This window comes from Nicotiana tabacum, chromosome 10 (genome assembly GCF_000715075.1).
Source record: "Nicotiana tabacum cultivar K326 chromosome 10, ASM71507v2, whole genome shotgun sequence".
Classification (NCBI taxonomy): domain Eukaryota; kingdom Viridiplantae; phylum Streptophyta; class Magnoliopsida; order Solanales; family Solanaceae; genus Nicotiana; species Nicotiana tabacum.
The window spans coordinates 44547514-44566780 of record NC_134089.1 but is presented as its reverse complement, the minus strand read 5'-3'; the positions used below and the strand labels follow the sequence as shown (position 1 = coordinate 44566780).

The 19267-nt window shown below is 37.3% G+C and overlaps 1 long non-coding RNA gene across 2 annotated transcripts; it reads left to right on the top strand.

Moving 5' to 3' along the window:
- Positions 1–710: 710 nt before the first annotated feature.
- On the top strand, positions 711–18157 carry LOC107829566 (uncharacterized). 2 transcript variants are annotated; one of them, XR_012695468.1, is made up of 3 exons: positions 711–1214; positions 8941–10924; positions 17596–18157. It is a non-coding gene; the product is annotated as an uncharacterized LOC107829566 (long non-coding RNA). The 2 variants fall into 2 exon arrangements; XR_001657971.2 differs by lacking the exon at positions 711–1214 and having other exon boundaries at positions 3582–10924.
- The last annotated feature ends 1110 nt before the right edge of the window (positions 18158–19267 follow it).

The following is a 19267-nucleotide window of genomic DNA, read 5'->3' as shown; positions in this document are numbered from 1 at the left end:
GCAAACTCAAATCCAAATGGTGTGGCCCGTTTAAGTTGTAAATGTGTCTGCCTATGGTGCCATTGAATTGGAATCTGAGGACATCGTCGTGCCGCGACGTTAAATCAAGCGCTTCTTGGGAGGCAACCCATGTGTGGTAATACTTTTTGGTTAGATTTTAATTTTGGCAAGTTTAATTAAAAGTGTTGAGCAGTTTGACGTGTGTGTTAGAATTGTAGACATGTAATTTTTGACCCTCCCCAAGATTTTACACATTTTAGTGTTAAATATTTAGTTTAGATCTAAGATCGCTATTATAACTAGTTTTGACTCGTTTACTTTATTTTATAACGAATATTGAAAAAATACAAAAAAATAGTTTCATTTTTTCTCTATTTAATTAAGGTATTGTTAGAAAAATATTATTTTTAACCTATTTTTATTTTCAGTATAATCTTCGAAAATATCAATATATATAACTTCTTGTCGTAATGTAGTTTGTTTTAATTAATTAGGAATAATTTCACCATTTTATAGTTATTATTTTAGGAGTTAATATTTTTAGTCTAGTAGAATTAAAGGGACACTTTTTAAAGGGTAAATTTAGCCCAATTCGGACCTAGCCCATAAATCCTAAGCTCATAATCCCGAGCCCCACCCTAACAACCATCTCTAACCTAGAAAAAAAACGGGCAGCTAAACACACAGAAAAACGGATCAGCCATAGAACCCAAAAAAGGGGATCCACCCCCCCCCCCCCCGAACTTCTTCTTCTTCACCGTTAGAACACCCCAACCCAAAAACATCCCTAAGCAGCCGAAGCTGCTCACCCTGACCTCGTCTCCATAATCTCTAGCCACACCAGCCTTCAACTCCCCACCTTCAGCCGCAACGCTCACAAACGAATAAGGATAGGGGTTTTGGACAGAAAATTGGGGATTCTATATAAAAAAGATAAAAAAAAATCAAATCTTACTTCAAACTCAGAAAGATACACAAAAAAATATTAGTTTCTTCCATTCAATTTCTGTTTCCAAAAATGGTTGAAGTTGCGTGATTAAACCGAGGTTTGGAGCCGATTCAAGTTTCTGTCAGTCGTCCGAGGTCTGTTCATGATCTTAATCACGGTTCGACTGTTGCTATAATGTTCTTGTTCTGTTGCAAGTTCAAATTTCGACGCCGGTCTGCCTGTATTCGTTCCTTTATATACTAAATTGAAAGTTGTTCGCATTCAGGTTCATCTTCTTGCTCTTTCTCTTATTTTATTACTGTATTGATCAAAGCATGAATCTGAAGCGCTATTTTCTCTTGAGTTCTTGCTGTTGTCCTGACTTGTTCGATCGAAACTTGCCGTCAAGTGAATTTTGATTAGTGACATGTTTCCTATCTCGATGCGTTCTTGTTGGCATGAAGTTACTAATTCTTTCCTGATATTCTTTGTGTGTTGTTGATTCAATGTGGTCATGAGAAGTTAAGTCGCCGGCCAGTTTTTAGTAAGAGGTGCAATCACTTAGCTTAGTCTACTTCGGACTTGATTTTTCTGAAAATGCTAAGCTAGTGTTCGTGTTTAGTGATAATGTCTACATGCCTTGTTTGTTCCATTTCCACGGTTGAAACTGATATTTAACAGAGTTTATATCCGGAGAGTGATTTTTATTGGTTCTCACACAATTGTGCACATCATGTCTCTTAAGTTTTAAATGAAACTCAGCGTAAGGTCATAGTTGTGTGAATATTGACGTGAAGTGATTAGGATTTGGTTGACTTCAATTCTGCAAATTGAAGTATGATTCAAAATGCTTTTCATAACATGACTTTTTACTCCTTTTGAAATATTGAATTTTCTCTTCACTGGATAAGGGATTTCGTTAATTGTGAGAACTGGGTTATTTGTGGTGTTAAGCACTTGCACTCATCCATTCTATAGGTATATTTCTCTGTTATATTTTTAGATTCGAACTTGTCCTTTAGAGTAGTCAACATATTAGCTTAAATAAGCATTGCAAGTTTCATGTAGTAACAGTAGCTTTGATTAATTCTCCTTGTCTCCATTTAGTTTAGTATCCTGTGAATTTATCTAATTACCTAGTCATTTAGTTCCATTGTACGGTCCGAATGCTTATTCAATAGATTGTTTATTTCTACATTCGTTTGTTTTTTCGTTGTGTTCATCACTGTTCGTATGCTTCATTGTCGGCGATAGGCCATGGGATTTTGGGAATTAATTGTTGAGAAAGAATGGGCATAAATTGAATTCTCCTGTTTCTTTTCTTCTTCTTTTATTTAGTTTATTTTTTATACTACTGCTAGGAATATGCTTAGGCCGACCACACGTGGGTAGGCAAATTTTTCGGCGCGTAGCTAATCATCGTGACTATGGGTACAGTTCCCGTGGCATTGTCATGATACATAATCCCCAATTCGGGTGTACATTTCATATGACCCGACCATAACATTGATTAATAATAAAAATAAACATGTTGTAAATCGCGGGTGCATTTTGATGCGGTTTGCAATGTGTACCAAAGCAATGAGTGCGCGACATCGCGACTTGTTCAAACAAATTCCATAAATAATTAAAAGCGGTTTTAAAAGGTTAAAAAAAGCACAATAGGTTTTAAACATGTAATAAATCAGATAATTAGGCCAATTAATAATAGTTGAGAGACCGTGCTAAAATCACAAAACCCGAGAATGCCTAACACCTTCTCCTGGGTTAACAGAATTTCTTACTTGGATTTTTGTGTTCGCAGACCATAAATAAGAGTCAATTTCCTCGATTTGGGATTCTAAAATAAACCGGTGACTTGGGACACCACAAACTATCCCAAGTGGCGACTTTGAAATAAATAAATAATCCTATTTCGATTTATGTCACTTTAATTGGAAAAACTCCCTTATATCCCTCTCGGGTAAAAAGGAGGTGTGACAGCTCTGGCGACTCTGCTGGGGAAAAGAACCTAGAATCTCTGGTTTGGGGTTCAGAATTCGAGCTTAGAATAACTGTTATAGTTGACTTTTATTTATTATCTGATTTTTACGTGTTTGAGCCTAATGTGCTACATGCTGCTTTTTAATGCTTTGATATTGCTTGAACTATATAAAAACTGTTACGAAACCCTCTTCTCTCTAAGTCTTCTAAATCTTCCGGGAAAGGTGCGTTTCACGTGGCTTCTTTTCTGTTAGAGTCATATCCCAATTTTAGAATGAGGTTCGAATAAGTTGCAAAGCCGGTGAAGCTTCTGTATTCCCGATACGCTGCCCCCCCCCCCTCGGCACGAGCTGTCGGCTCGGGTAAGCCAGGTCTAGAACAATACACCCAAGTTTTTAAACCTAGAATAACATAGCCTCATGCCGGATCCCTAGTAGGTACGTTTGTTTGCATCACGTGCATTTGACTTTGGGGACTCAACACAGGGGTTGGGTCCGTCTAGGACAGGTGTACCCAAATTAAAAGATCATCCTGATACATTTTACGTGCCACTTGCGCATCTATTTATTTCGGCTTGCATGTTGACTGGCTTCTAGAATAGGGAAAGAAAATAAAAAAAAGGGAGGGGAGGAAAAAAAAGAAAAAGAAAAAGAAAAAGAAAAAGGGTGACAAAGTGTTTGAAACATTCCAAAACTCTTCTGAAAGTTTGAAAAAAAAGAGAAAGAAAATAAGCCAGGTATTTTTAAAAGTCATCCAGTTCCATCAAAACTGGTCGAACTACGCGGGTCTGATTCCCACCGGATGTGAGATACGTAGGCAAACCTCATCGGTTCCGGCCCCCAATTTTCAAAAATCCAACAATATTTTTCTTTACTTCCTTCTTTAGAAAAGTCTTTCTTTAAGATCACAATTTTTAAAAAATTCAAAAATATTTTTCTCTACTTCCTTCTGTAGAAAGTTTATCTTTTTGACCACAAATTTCAAAATAAATCTAAAAAATATTTTCCTTTACTTCTTTAGAAAGTCTTTCTTTTAGATCACTATTTAAAAAAAATACAAAAAAAATTTCTTTTTAATTTCTCTCAAAATCCAAAAATATTTTCATTCTTCTTTCGAAAATTCTAGAGAAAATTCAAGATTCAAAAATATTTTTTCTTTTATTTTGAAGTATTTCTTTCATATATTCAAAATAAAAGTCCTAAAATTCAAAAATATTTCCTTTCTTCTTTATAAGTTTTTCTTTCGAAATTCCAAACCAAAAAAAATTGAAATTAAAAAATAATATTTTCTTTCTTCTTTAGAAGTCTTTCTTTTCAAAAATTCTCAAAAAACAAAAAAAATACTAAAACAAACAAATCGAAATTCAAAAATATTTTCTTCCTTCTCTATGAGTCTTTCTTTCGGAAATAAAAAAAATCAAAATCCAAAAAAAAGTTAGTTTATTTTCTTTATTCTTGATCTTCTCGAACTACGCAAGATCTGATTCATGTTCCCACATGATACGTAGGCAATCCACATCAGGTACGGTCGAATGATTTTGAAAAAAAAAGGAGTGGAAAAGAAACAAAAAAGAAAAAAAAGAGAAAAAAAGGAAAAAGAAAAAGAGTGTTTATTCTAACGTGCTTGTTTTTTAAAAATAAAAATTAGTTAAAGGTGGTCAGTTTGTTGGTTTGCAATGGCGAGTCACCAAGAACAATCCAAGATCCCTAAAAAATAAAAGCATCTTCTCAACCGAAGGAACAAGAACCACCATTGTTGATCCAACTAAGGTCACGAAAAGGCAAGTAGGCAAGTTGGTGATAAAAATCGAGACAACTTCTACCAGTTTTGAGCAATAGGACATGCTCTGCTTGGATGATCTGTGATGATAGGGAGACAAGAGAATTCGTCCAAGTCCTTTGGCGAATTAAATACTGTGAAAATTCCCATGTTGTCAATCCTGAAATCCGACAGCCAATATGGGGAATAGTTTAATCAAATGTCAGAATTTGAGTGTTGAATCCATTGCAATAAAAATGGTCGAATACCGTAGTAATGTTAATTTACAAGTATGTGGCTAAATGTCGCTTAGCAACTGGACCGTCACTCCTCTTTTAGACAGAGAGGAGTTATGGTAGCTTATTTTGTCGTCTTTTCTTCTTCTTTTTGTGCTATCGGACCCTTCTATCTTTTATTCAATAAAAAAAGGCAGTCTGTCATTGTGTGTCCATTTTGTGCACAGTTCTTTTCCCGCTAGTTTTAGTGATATGACATGCATGTGGAATTTTTGGCCAGATCTTAGAAAATTGATTTAAGCTTGAATTGGATTGAGAACAAGACATTTTTGAGGATGAATAAAGAGTTGAAATACTGGGGAACTAAGGTAGAGTAAAATTCACCTTCAAATCATTGTGAGGATGGAGCTTGAGGATGTTTAATCAATTGAAGTTTATTGGAAAGTTTGACATAAGGGATGGAAAGTGTCTTGTGACCACGACACACCGAGAAGATAGACATGTTCGCCAATGTTGTGATCGCGAAAAGATATTATGTTTGGCGTTCTCGAGGCTGGGAGGTCCTTTTTCTGCTACCCGAGCACTTTATACCCTTTGTTACCCCTTTTGAGCCTATGTTATTTTCTTTGACCACCCTCTTTTGGAATCAACTTTAGAGTTAAAAGTCCAATAAAAAAATAAAAATGAAAAATGATGGAAAAAAGAAGTCCACGCCCCAAGAGTACAAATTGGGACAACTCTTAGAAAGTTCAGAAAAAAAAAGAAAAAAAAAGTCAAAGGTTCATATCCTCAGAAAATAAAGGCTGGGGCAATTTGTTTTGAAAAGAAAAAGAAAAAAAGCAAAAAAAAAAGAAAAAAAGAGAAAAACAAAAAAAACAAAAAAGAAAGATGAAAAAAATTATAGTCAGGTTAGATGTTTGAACTACGTATTCCTTAAAAAAAAGATACGTAGGCAGCCTCACGGTTCGGTCCAACCAAATAAGAATAAGAATTCAAAGAAAAAGAAAGAAAAAAATTCCAAAAAATCCCCAATAGCTAAAACTGGGGCAAAGATTTTATTTCACTTTTGAAAGTGTCGATTCCAAGAATTGTAAGTCTACAACCCCCTTCTTTTTGAGTCTACTTTGAGCCTTCATGCCGACCCTTCTTTCTTACCCTATCCAAAAATCTTCCAAATAAAGACCTCCCAATATGTCTTCGAGAATGTCAAAAGAAGCATGCAATGAGCAACGGTGGTCACGTTACATAGAACACTGTCAGGTTGCTCACACAAGAAGGCAAAAGTAAAAAATAAAAAAAGAAAAACAAATGAGAGAGTCTTACTAGTGAAAACTTTCATGGGCACGGTAAGATGATGGTAAATAGAGATAAATAAATGAGAGAGACATGTTGGTGAAAAATCCTTGGGCACCACTAGTCGAAAGTGAGTCGTGAGGCAGATGCAAAGAATTGACATGAACAAGCCCGACTTCAAAGGTCATAAGAATGGTAAAAGAGAAAATTGGATCAGTTTGATAGATCAGGCCGTTAAGTCCAAAATACATGTCATGATCATTAAGGCTAGTTACCGCAAAGAAAAAAACAACTTTTCCTTTTGTCCTTCTCGACAGGGCATTTCTTGTTAATATTATTTCCTTACATCATTGTGTCTTTCACTCTAAGTCAGTCCTTGTCAAAACAAGCAAGAAAAGATTTCAAAATCTACTACCAGCTTTTCTGTTGCATAAAGTAAATTTGGCCATCACACTCAGTTGCTACTGTCAACAGGCCTTGAGGATTCATGCAAAGCTCCCCCCTCCAAAAAAAAAAAGACCTTTGTCGGCCTACTTGTCTAAAGCAAGCAAGAAAAAACTTTGAGATTAATAAGGGATTCTCGGTAGCACTAAACAAGGACTATGGAGTGTGCACATCATGCAAAAGACACTTCCAGTTGTGATTCTCTTTGACAGAGAAATTGCTTCAAAAGCAAAAACCATTCAAGATATCAGAAAAGGTTATCCAAGAAAAAAAATCTCTATTTCGAGATAAGGCTGATTGAGCCACAAAACACCAATGGCACTGGGAGTAAAATAATCAGGGTTGATACAGAAAGTAAAGGTTCCTTGAAAGCAACAACAGAGTCTCCCAGCAGTGCGGCCAATTACCAAGGTAGTCGGTCTTCTAAAAAAGAATGGACACAAGGCCAAGTTGCCCAAGACTCAAAGGCCACAAACCGATCACCACTTTTAAAACTGATAAACTTTTCTTTATTTGAAACAGGAACAAAGCAGTGCAAGAAAAGTGGTACAAAAAAAAAGAAAAAAAATTAAAGGAAGAGAAGAGCCGACAAAAGGAAGTTTCTCAAATCTTTGCCTCTTTCTATCTTGCTCGTATGCATAAAATTTTGCTATTTGCTCGTCACATTTTTCCTCTTAGGATAAAAAGTCGTAGTCTGATGTATTTTCCTCCCAATAAATAATCTTAGTCTGATGAATCTTTCTCCTAAGATACCAAAAAAAGAAAAAAAAAAGACCTACTCTGATGAACTCTCTCCTAGGATCAAAATCTTAGTCTGATGAATCTTTCTCCTAAGATAGAAGACCTAGTCTGATGAACTTTCTCCTAAGATAGAAATCTTAATCTGACGAATCTTTCTCCTAAGATAAGAAAACCTAGTCTGATGAATCTTTCTCCTAGGATAAAAATCTTAGTCTGATGAATCTTTCTCCTAAGATAACAAAAAAAAGGACCTAGTTTGATGAATTTTTCTCTTAGGATAAACGTCTTAGTCTTATAAATTTTTCTCCTAAGATATGAAAACCTAGTCTGATTAATCTTTCTCCTAGGATAAAAATCTTAGTCTGATGAATCTTTCTCCTAAGATATAAAGACCTAGTCTGATGAACTTTCTCCTAGGATAGAAATCTTAGTCTGATAAATGTTTCTCCTAAGACACCAAAAAAAGGACCTAGTCTGATGAACTTTCTCTTAGGATAAATGTCTTAGTCTGATGAATTTTTCTCTTAAGATAGAAGACCTAGTCTGATGAACTTTCTCCTAGGATAGAAATCTTAGTCGGATGAATCATTCTTCTAAGATAACAAAAAAGGACCTAGTCTGATGAACTTTCTCCTAGGATAGAAATCTTAGTCTGATGAATCTTTCTCCTAAGATAACAAAAAGGGACCAGGATCAAAATCTTTAGTTTGATGAATCTTTCTCCTAAGATAGAAAACCTAGTCTGATGAACTTTCTCCTAGGATATAAATCTTAATCTGATGAATCTTTCTCCTAAGATAACAAAAATGGACCTAGTCTGATGAATTTTCTCATAGGATCAAAATCTTAGTCTGATGAATTTTTTTCCTAAGATGCCAAACAAAAAAAAACCTAGTCTGATAAACTTTTTCCTAAGATAAACGTCTTAGTCTGATGAATCTTTCTCCTAAGATAGAAAATCTAGTCTGATGAATTTTCTCCTAGGATAGTTTTAAAAAAAAGGAGTTTGGCTTTGAAAAAAGGGGTCAATTTTTAGTTTTCTTAAGTTATCAATCTTTAGTTTTCTTGAAATCAGGGGCCCTGCCTGGAGAATAGGATCTGTTTTTACTTTAGTCAAACTTAGTTTATAGTTTTTTGCAAGCTCAATCTCAAATCGAGGAGACGCACTTCCTAGTTTGGTTTTTTTCGGATTTTATTTATTTAGGAGGCGCACTTCCTAATTTTAGGTTAAAGGTTTTACCCCTAGCAGGCGCATTTCCTGGTCTGGGTCTTTCAGGTTATACTTTTTAGGAAATGCACTTCCTAGTTTTGTTCATTCAAGTTTTACCCTAGGAGACGCACTTCCTAGTCCGGGTTATTCAGGGTTTTTTTAGCAGACGCATTTGCTAGTCAAAATTTTCTTAGTTTTAGTCACATGAGACGCACATCCTAGTCGAGTCTTCAATTGCATCCTTCATCAATAGCATAGGTGATTTAAAGTTCTGTTAATAACTCACAAATCTTCCCAGTGCAAAATGGGGCAGAAAAGTTTCGTTTATTTTGTCTATTTTGATGTAGCATCAGGCTCCCACCTGGAGAACAAGGGAATTCATTCGAGTTTTAAGTAAGTTGTAGGCGCCCACCTAAAGAACAAGGGAATTCATTTCATTTTAAGTCAATATCAGGCGCCCACCTGAAGAATGAGAGAATTTATTTCAAGTTTTAAGTCAGTTGCAAGCGCCCACCTGGAGAACAAGGGAATTCATTTCAGTTTAACTCGGTATCAGGCGCCCACCTAGAGAACACTGGAATTCATTTCTAGTTTTAAGTCATTAGCAGGCACCCACTTGGAGAATGAGGGAAGTCATTTCAGAATTCAATTCAAGATAGAAGTAGTAGAAGCTCGCATCAAGAATGCGAGTCGACAGTCCGAGATGACCACAGAAGAAGCCTTAATCCAAGAAAAAACAAGAAAAAGAAAAAAAAAAAGAAAAAAGAAAAAAAGAGAGGGAAGTGAATCCAAATGCAGAAGCAGATGAAAGATGTGAACTTCTCAAGACATGGCTGAAATCACGAGCACTGCATGTTCGGTCTTGATCCGAAGAAGCCGTGGAAGAATAAACTAACACCTGCAGCTAAGAAGCATCAAGATTAAGATCAGAGTCCGCACGAAGAACCAACCAAGATTCAAGATCAAGCTTCAGAAGACTCATAGATAGGAATCTTGTAACTCGTAGCTGATAGGCTTAGTCTTTTTTTAATTATGATTTTTGATGTAATGATAGGAACCGCGGACCGGAACCCCGATGGCACCTCAATCGGCTCTCCACCTCGGTACTCCATCACTCGTCCTAATTCTGAACTACACGTGGCCTGATTCCTTTATAGCCAAAGATATGTATACAACTCAAATACCAAAGCTTGGTCACATTCTCTTTTTTTTTTTTAGTTTTTGGCCTTTCTAAATAAGGGTCGGGTCAAAAAATTTGTCTAGTCGTTTTTTGTTAGAAAACTCTTCGTGTTTCCAGTCAAAGAGGGGGCAACTGTAAACATGTAATTTTTGACCCTCCCCAAGATTTTACATATTTTAGTGTTAAATATTTAGTTTAGGTCTAATATTGCTATTTTAACTAGTTTAGACTCTTTTACTTTATTTTATAATGAATATTGAAAAAATACAAAAAATAGTTTAATTTTTTCTCTATCTAATTAAGGTATTAGGTATTGTTAGAAAAATATTATTTTTAACCTATTTTTATTTTTAGTATAATCTTAGAATATATCAATATATACAACTTCTTGTCGTAATGTAGTTTGTTTTAATTAATTAGGACCGATTTCACAATTTTATATTTATTATTTTAGGAGTTAATATTTTTAGTCTGGTGGAGTTAAAAGGTCACTTTTAAAGGTAAATTTGGCCAAAATTTGGCCAAATTCAGACCTAGCCCATAAATTCTAAGCCCATAATCGTCAAGCCCACCCTAATAACCATCTCTAACCTAGAAAAAAATCGGGCAGCTAAGACAAAGAAAAAGGATCTATTGCAGAACCCAAAAAAGGGGACCCCCCCCTCGAACTTCTTCTTCTTCACCATTAGAACACCCCAACCTAAAAACACCCCTAAGAAGCCGCAGCTGCTCACCCCAACCTTGTCTCCATCATCTCCAGCCACACCAATCGTTGCCCACCAGCCTTCAACTTCCCACCTTCTGCCTCAACGCTCACACATGAACAAGGAGAGGGGTTTTGGACAGAAAATTGGCAATTCTATATAAAAAAGATCAAAAAAATCAGTTCTTACATCAAAATCAGAAAAATACACAAAAAATGTTAGTTTCTTCCATTCAATTTCTGTTTCTAAAAATAGTTGAGGTTGCGTGATTAAGCCGAGGTTTGGAGCTGATTTGAGTTTCTACCAGTTGTCCGAGGTCTGTTCATGGTCTTAATCGTGGTTCGATTGTTGCTGTCCTGTTCTTGTTCCGTTGCATGTTCCAATTTCGACGCCGGTTTGCCTGTATTCGTTCCTAAACATATTAAATTGAAAGTTGTTCGCATTCAGGTTCATCTCCTTGCTCTTTCTCTTATTTTATTACTGTATTGATCAAAGCATAAATCTGAGGCGCTATTTTCTCTTTAGTTCTTGCTGTTGCCGTGACTTGTTCGATCGAAACTTGCCGTCAAGTGAATTTTGATTAGTGATATGTTTCCTCATGACTTTCACGAATATCTCGATGCATTCTTGTTGGCTTGAAGTTACTAAATTCTTTCCTGATATTCTTTGTGTGTTGTTGATTCAATGTGGTCATGTCAAGTTAAGTCACCGGCCAGTTTTTAGTACGAGGTGCAATCACTTAGCTTAGTCTACTTCGGACTTGATTTTTCTCTGAAAATACTAAGCTAGTGTTCGCGTTTAGCGATAATGTCTACATGTCTTGTTTGTTCCTTTGCCATGGTTGAAACTGATATTTAACAGAGTTATATCCGGAGAGTGATTTTTATTGGTTCTCACACAATTTTGCACATCATGTCTCTTAAGTTTTAAATGAAACTCACCTAAGGTCATAGTTGTGTGAATATTGACGTGAAGTGATTAGGATTTGGTTGACTTCAATTCTGCAAATTGAAGTATGATTCAAAATGCTTTTCATAACATGACTTTTCACTCCTTTTGAAATATTGAATTTTCTCTTCACTGGATAAGGGATTTCGTTAATTGTGAGAACTGGATTATTTGTGGTGTTAAGCACTTGCACTCATCCATTCTATAGGTATATTTCTCTGCTATATTTTTAGATTCGCACTTGTCCTTTAGAGTAGTCTAACATATTAGCTTAAATAAGCATTGCAAGTTTCATGTAGTAACAGTAGCTTTGATTAATTCTCCTTGTCTCCATTTAGTTTAGTATCCTGTGAATTTATCTAATTACCTAGTCATTTAGTTCCATTGTACGGTCTGAATGCTTATTCAATATATTGTTTATTTCTATGTTTGTTTGTTTTTTCGTTGTGTTCATCACTGTTCGTATGCTTCATTGTCGGAGATAGGCCGTGGGGTTTTGGGAATTAATTGTTGAGAAAGAATGGGCATAAATTGAATTCTCCTGTTTCTTTTCTTCTTCGTTTATTTAGTTTATTTTTTTTTATACTACCGCTAGGAATATGCTTAGGCCGACCAAACGTGGGTAGGCAAACTTTTTAGCACGTAGCTAATCATCGTGACTATGGGTACGGTTCCCGTGACATAGACATGATAGATAATCCCCAATTCGGGTGTGCATTTCATGTGACCGACCATAACTTCGATTAATAATAAAAATAAACATGTTATAAATCGCGGATGCATTTCATGTGACGCGGTTTGCAATGTGTACCAAAACAATGAGCGCGCGATGTCACGACTTGTTCAAACAAATTTCATAAATAATTAAAAGCAGTTTTAAGAGGTTAAAAATGCATAATAGGTTTTAAACATGTAATAAATCAGATAATTAGGCGAATTAATAATAGTTGAGCGACCGTGCTAAAACCACGGAACCTAGGAATGTCTAACACCTTCTCCCGGGTTAACAGAATTCCTTACCCGGATTTCTGTGTTGGCAGACCATAAATAAGAGTCAATTTCCTCGATTTGGGATTTTAAAATAAACCGGTGACTTGGGAGACCATAAACTATCCCAAGTGATGATTCTGAAATAAATAAATAATCCCATTTCGATTTATGTCACTTTAATTGGAAAAACTCTCTTATATCCCTCTCGGGTAAAAGGGAGGTGTGACAAGAATGCAGGTGACCCAAAATACAATAAAACATGATGCAATGGCAGAGGAAAATGAAGGAAAGCAAGACATGTGTTCTACGGCAACATATGCGACCGCATAATGGATTTGCGGATTGCATAATGGTAGCAGATGCAGGCATAAAAAATGATATCTAAGCTTTCAAAATTTCGGTGAAAATGTACTTTCTGTGGCCCGTATAACGATTATGCGACCACAGAACCTATCACAAAGTTAGTTTACAATACTCAGCCACTAACCCATCGCATAACACATATGTGGTCGCATAATGTGTTATGCAATGGGTTGCCTCACCGCGAACCTCTCGGGTATTTAGCTCTAACTCCCTCCATTATTTTCACCATTTTTTGGCACTCTCACACTGCACACCACAAAACGAAAAGATAAAAACAACCAAAAACATTGAAACAACAACACAAAAAAATCAAAAAGGAATTGAAAAGGAAGTGCTTACCTTGCTCGTGCTTCAGACCAACATCGCTCAATCCTCTTGATATCTGGTATGATCACTTCCACCTTTTTTCTTGCTTAATCAATTGAAAAAATGCCATGTGATATCATTGCTCTCTTTTTTTCCCAACTTCTTGCTATGGGTAATCCCTCGTGAGTGATTTTACTAAACATTTAGGTTGGGGGCTACTGTGGGTAATTGTGGTTTGGGGATTTGAATTGGAAAGAAGGAGTAAAGAAAAAGGTTTGAAAAATTATAGCATTGTGCTTAGATTTCGCTCTGCTGAGTGTACAATAACTGAGTCTAGGAAATGCTATATACATTAAAAAGAGCGTGAAGACTTTTTTTTTAAGGACGATGATCTTTGCGGTCCGCATAACTTGTTTGCGGACCGCAGAGTCATCACATTTTGTGTCATAGGTAGTTTTCTCAAAACCCACGGGAGGTTGGATTTGTGACCGCAAAAACGCTATGCCGACCGCACAATGGTCGCATACAGAGGTAGATAAAATGCTATATTTGAGGACCAACATGCGACCAATTTACGGTCGCATAAGTTGTTATGCGACCACTTCTGCAGACCGCAAAATTTGTTTTTCTTCTGAGGGTTATATTATGCAAAAAGTTCTGCGGCTCGTAGAGTTGTTATGCGATCGCAGAACTGATCTTAGAAACAACTTTGTTTTTCATTTTTCTTTCTTGCTGAACATGTTGTCCATGACATACCACATACTCATTTGTTGATTAATTGACAGGAATGGCACCAAAGAAATCCCTAGCATCGCGACCACCTTCCGCTCTAAGAAAGAAATGAGTTGTTGCTTTGAGCCCATAATCACAGCAATCCAAATGCACACGGCCTGACACAGCCAGAAGTGTATCTGAGCATTCCTCCAAGTCTCAAAAGGAGGAGGCACAGATTGACCTTGTACCACCAGTTGAACTCCAAGCTGAAGCACGCCGAAACATTGGTGAAGATCTCAAGTTTGGGATTTCCGGCTCTTGGACTCTGTACAAGGATTGCCTGAAAAAAAGGAAAATCCTTGAAGAAAATTATCTAGGCTTGAATGGTTTGAAAGAATACTATCCCGATGTGCTAGAAAACATAAAAAAAAAAAGGGATGAGATTCCTTCACTCAGGTTTCAGGGGAGTACAACGAGACACTCGTGAGGGAATTCTATGCTGCATCCAGGAACACAGAACAAAAAAGAAACCATAGATTCTTGGACTCTATTTTAATCTGGGGAGTAGAGATACTCGGTGATGTCGGATCAATTAATGATGTATATTTCGAGGAATGGGAGCCAGGCATGGCATAATTTGATGAAAAGCTTAAAAACAAGGAATCCGTGCGTGCTTGGGTAGCTTTTGCTATAGCCAAGGGAACCTTATCTTGGATCACTAAGCGTCAGCTGATTCACAAAAGGGATCTTACCCAAGAAGGCCGATATTGGCTCAGTTTTGTCTGTTCTCAGATAATGCCCTCGAGAAATGAAATCGACATAAGGATCAAGAAGGTGATCCTCATTTCTTGCATCATGTTGGGTATTAAGGTGGATGTGGGAAAACTTATATTCCGCGAGATTGGAATCTGGGCAAACCAGAAAGAAACCTCGCTCCCCTTTCCATGCTTAATCTATGCTCTGTGTAAAGCTGGGGAGGTCCCTCCTATCCCCAAACATGACCTCCTAGAAAAATCCATTCATGACATTGACATCACTCGGATTAATGATACTGCGGATACAGTGGTCGAAGATCCACAAGAGCCTTCACTCACTCCTCCTGCAGCCTCAGCAGCACCTGCTGCCTAATCAGTACCTGACATACCTTCCGTACCGGCTACCTCATCATCCACTCCCAGACCAGACACTGCACCACCACATGCCTAATTGCTTGAACTCTCAAAGCTTGGTCTACTGGCATAACATGCAAATACCAAAGTAGACAAATTGACGAAAGAACTTCTATCTCACATCCGGAAAGCACTCGCCCCGATCCAAACCTCTATCACTGCTCTTCAAAAACAACATCTATCTTATGAGGATCCACTCAAGCACCTTGAAGTGCACCTTGAGAGGGTTGAGTGAGGCGAAGTTGGGGACATGCCTCAACTTAAAAGGGAGGTAGCTGAGCTAAAGTCAGAGCTGCATAAGATGCTGAACCTGGAATTTGATTTGACCTCCTTTCTTCCGGAAGGGGGGAGCAGGGCACTGGTACCTCCCACATTCCAAGCCTTAACCTTGATTTCAAAAACCTCATGTCAGCTGAGATGGCCTAGGGTATTGCGACTTCACAAGCTCCGGGCTTCGTTGTGCACATCGATGATCATTCAGAGGAGGAATCTGAAGGATCTGAGGAGAAAACTGATGAGGAGGAAACTGATGAAGATGTTTTACTTGAGGAGGAGGATGATCAGCGGGACAATAGAGGCAAACAAATTGTTGTCTCTATATGTACACCGAGCATAGAGGAAGCAGATGTACAGACAACCATTGCCCACTTCATTGCAGATATGGTCGCCAAAGTCACTCCTACGACCACATAGCCATCAGTAGGTGAGGCTAGCAGCTCATTGGTCCATGACCCAGCTTCACAACTGGTAGAGCTTCCTATTCTAGTCTCAGGCACTACTACACAGTCAGAGGTTCCACCTACTGCCTCCACGGTGTCAGCTTTCGGCCCCATGGATGCTCCATCTACTGTCAAGTAAGAGGATCCACCCAATGTCCCCACAATGTCATCTCCCAGCACCCCAAGCACCTAGTGCGCCCCAGAAAGCCCCTAAACTTTGCTCTTACTTTCTCAATGCATTGGGGACAATGCATGCTCTTTGGATGGGGGTGGGGTAGTCAATTTTTGAGACTTGTATATAAACTCTTTACCTTAATAGTGCAGTGTTGTAGTGTTGTATAAAATCCCCTAATAGTGCAGTGTTGTATTGTTGTATAAAATCCCCAAATAGTGCAGTGTTGTATATAGCAATGAACTCCTCTTGGTTTTTCTTCGACGGGTTCTTTTCCAAGGGTGTAATAGTAGAACCATAGCTGAAGCACAAAGCGTTTTGACTTGGTTGGTGTTTTTGTTCTAGTTTCAAGCATGTGATAAGTTTTTGTTGAATAAATTACACCCTTCAAATGTTGTAAATAAATGGTTAGCCATTCTTGTGTGATCGAGGCTCGCTCTTTGATTTTGTGCTTACCTAGAATTTCAAAAATCATGTGATGAAGCTTTGAGTTGCCTTGTATTCACTTGAGGCTGAAGTTATGCCAAGTCGAATAGTCTATGCGTTGTGAGTGGGTGAGAATTTGTGTAACTAATGCATGTGCTTAACTTGTAATGTCTAGAACTTGCCCGGTTGGCTTCACAATTCAATTCGCAGGTTGATGATTGAACGTTGAAATGATCTTTGGCTCTCTTTGTGATTGTAAACTAAATTTTGACAAAATTAACCTCCCTGGTAAATCTATTATCCCAGTTACCTCCATTGAGCCTTCAACCTTTTACTTGGCTACTACATTACCAACTTTTACCCCTCCCTCTTTTGAACTCATCCCTCCTTGAACGATTAAGAATGAGGCTAAAAGACTAAGTTGGGAGTATTGGTGTTAATTTGAAATTGGTAAGGTTGTATATTGAGTATAGAAAAAAATACCTCAAAGTTGTGTACATGAAGATTTTCAAGCTCCAAAAGAAAAATATCTGTATAAAAAAATGTGTGTGGAGTCTTGTGAAAACTGAAGAAATACATTGAGGTGGTTCTATGTCGGTAACTAGATGTCAATAAGGGATATGTTGTAAAGAAGCAAAGTGTATGTAGAGTTAAAGGAGGGTGCAACCACTATATTCCCAAATATTCGTCCAATCTGTCCTAAAGCCTACATTATAACCTGTGAAAAGACCTTTGTGATCTACAATCAATCATTCCTGAGATAGCAATAAGTTAAAATAAGGGCAAGCATACGGACTGATACCTGTAGGATTTAGCTTTCTTTCTTAGTGCAAGTGTTTGATTGTATCCCCTTTACATACTTGTTGAGTTAGGAATTTTCTTTGATGTGAGCATGCATGAATTTCATGATTTAGCAGAAGCTAGGTTTCTTGAAGTAGGATACAAGTGCATACCTAGCTGTGGGTAGCACTCTGTCATTGCTCTTGAGGCTCGAAGGTTACAAACTGATTATCCGAATTGCTAAATGATCTTTGTCTTCCAAGAACGGTGAATAAAAAAAATTGCATGCTTGTTAGCTAATAGTTAACACCACCCATAGTCACTGCTACTTTGCGATCTATTGAAAATAGATTAGTATGTGATAAGATGACTTTATTTTAGTTGCTTGAGGACAAGCAAGAGTCTAAGTTGGGGGTGTTGATGTGCCGTAGAATTACGACACTTTTGATACTAATTACATAGGTTGTAGCTTGTCTTTTAAAGCATTTTAAGTCAATTCTTATGTAGTTTTGGTGTTTTGCAACAAGCTAGACCTGAAGAACCAAGAACAAGGAAAAGATGACAAAAACCCATAGAAGGGCAGAAATGTGGCAGGTTTGCGACCGCAAAAGTGATGTGTGGGCCACAAACCAACCGTAGAGTGAAGCAGATAAAGCCAGTTTTTGGGATTGATATTGCAGTAAATTTTTCCGTCATATAACACTTATGCAGACCGCATAATGACCATATAAGTGCAAAGAGTGTTTCTGCGAGAACAACTCTGCGACATCAAATGAGATCGCGAAATCAATGTACGGACCGCATAATGGATCTACGATGGAAAATTGGGCAACTGGACAATCAATTATGCAATGAAATTGTGCTTCTACGGACCGCAAAAGTGTTCTGCGGTCGCAGATGTGATCTCCAGGGGTATTTTATCATATCTTGACCCCGACTTTTAGCCCATTATAAATAGAATACCTAGGATTTTTGTGGGAAATCTTGTCTGAGAAAGAGGCGTTGAATACACTATTATTTTGGAAGCTTTTGAAGAAGAGAATCTTGTCATCTTTGTATGTTTTATGACTTTATTTATTGTTTTATTCTTGGATTCTAGTACGAGTAGCTAGTTTTAAATAGTAAGGTTGTGGACCCTAAATGGGTGTAATGTTAATGGGTATTTACTATTGAATATAAATATAATGGTTGGTTGGTATTTATTCATTTCTCATGCTTCATTTAATGTTGATGGTTGCAAACATTGACTAATGCCATTTCACTCTATCTTAACTTGGAAAAGTGGGTTAGGGTTTGGTAGAATTGAATAACAAAAACTCAAGGCTTTAAACCTTGTTTAATAGAATCGCTTAGGAATAAATAGGTTCTATTTGGCATAAATTGGTTGCTCTTAATTGCAACTCTTTTATATTTGAGAAAATCATAAAGAGGAAATACTACCTAACTCTTGGGATATTGAGTAGTCATTTAGGAACCATTTGCATATCAAAGGATCTTCCATTAGAAATATAACATATTAACACCGATAGCATTATATCCCATTGATGGGGACACAACCTTGGTTTTCTTAATCAAATTAATTACACTCTAATAACAAAATAGTTATTTTGATAATTCACAATTACAATATTCTTTTGTTAAGCTAACGGAGTAGAATTACGACTTAAGTTAAGTTTCATACTACTCAAGTAACCTTTTCACACATATTCCCTGCAAGATTCGACCCTAACCTTGTTGGGTTATTATGTTTGACACCGATCTTCTTACACTATTTATTTAAGTGTAATTTGAGCGTATTAGAACTCCCGACAAGCAGGGTGGAAAAGCAAGCCTATAGGCCACCTCACCCACTCTCCCAGAACCTTAAGTTGACCAATGTACTGAGGGATCAGCTTTCCCTTCTTCCCGTACCTCATCACGCCCTTCATAGACGAAACTCTGAGAAGAACTCTCTCACTCTCCATGAAAGATGCATCACAAACCCTCCTGTCAGTATAACTCTTCTTCCTGGACTTCGATGTACGAAGTTGATCCTGAATTAATTTTACCTTCTCTAAAGTATCACGAACTAGATCGGTGCCCAATAACCTAGACTCCCCTGGCTCAAACCAACCAACTGGAGAACGACATCACCTCCCATATAAGACCTCATATGGAGCCATTTCGATACTCAACTAGTTGTTGTTTTTGTTGTAGGGGAACT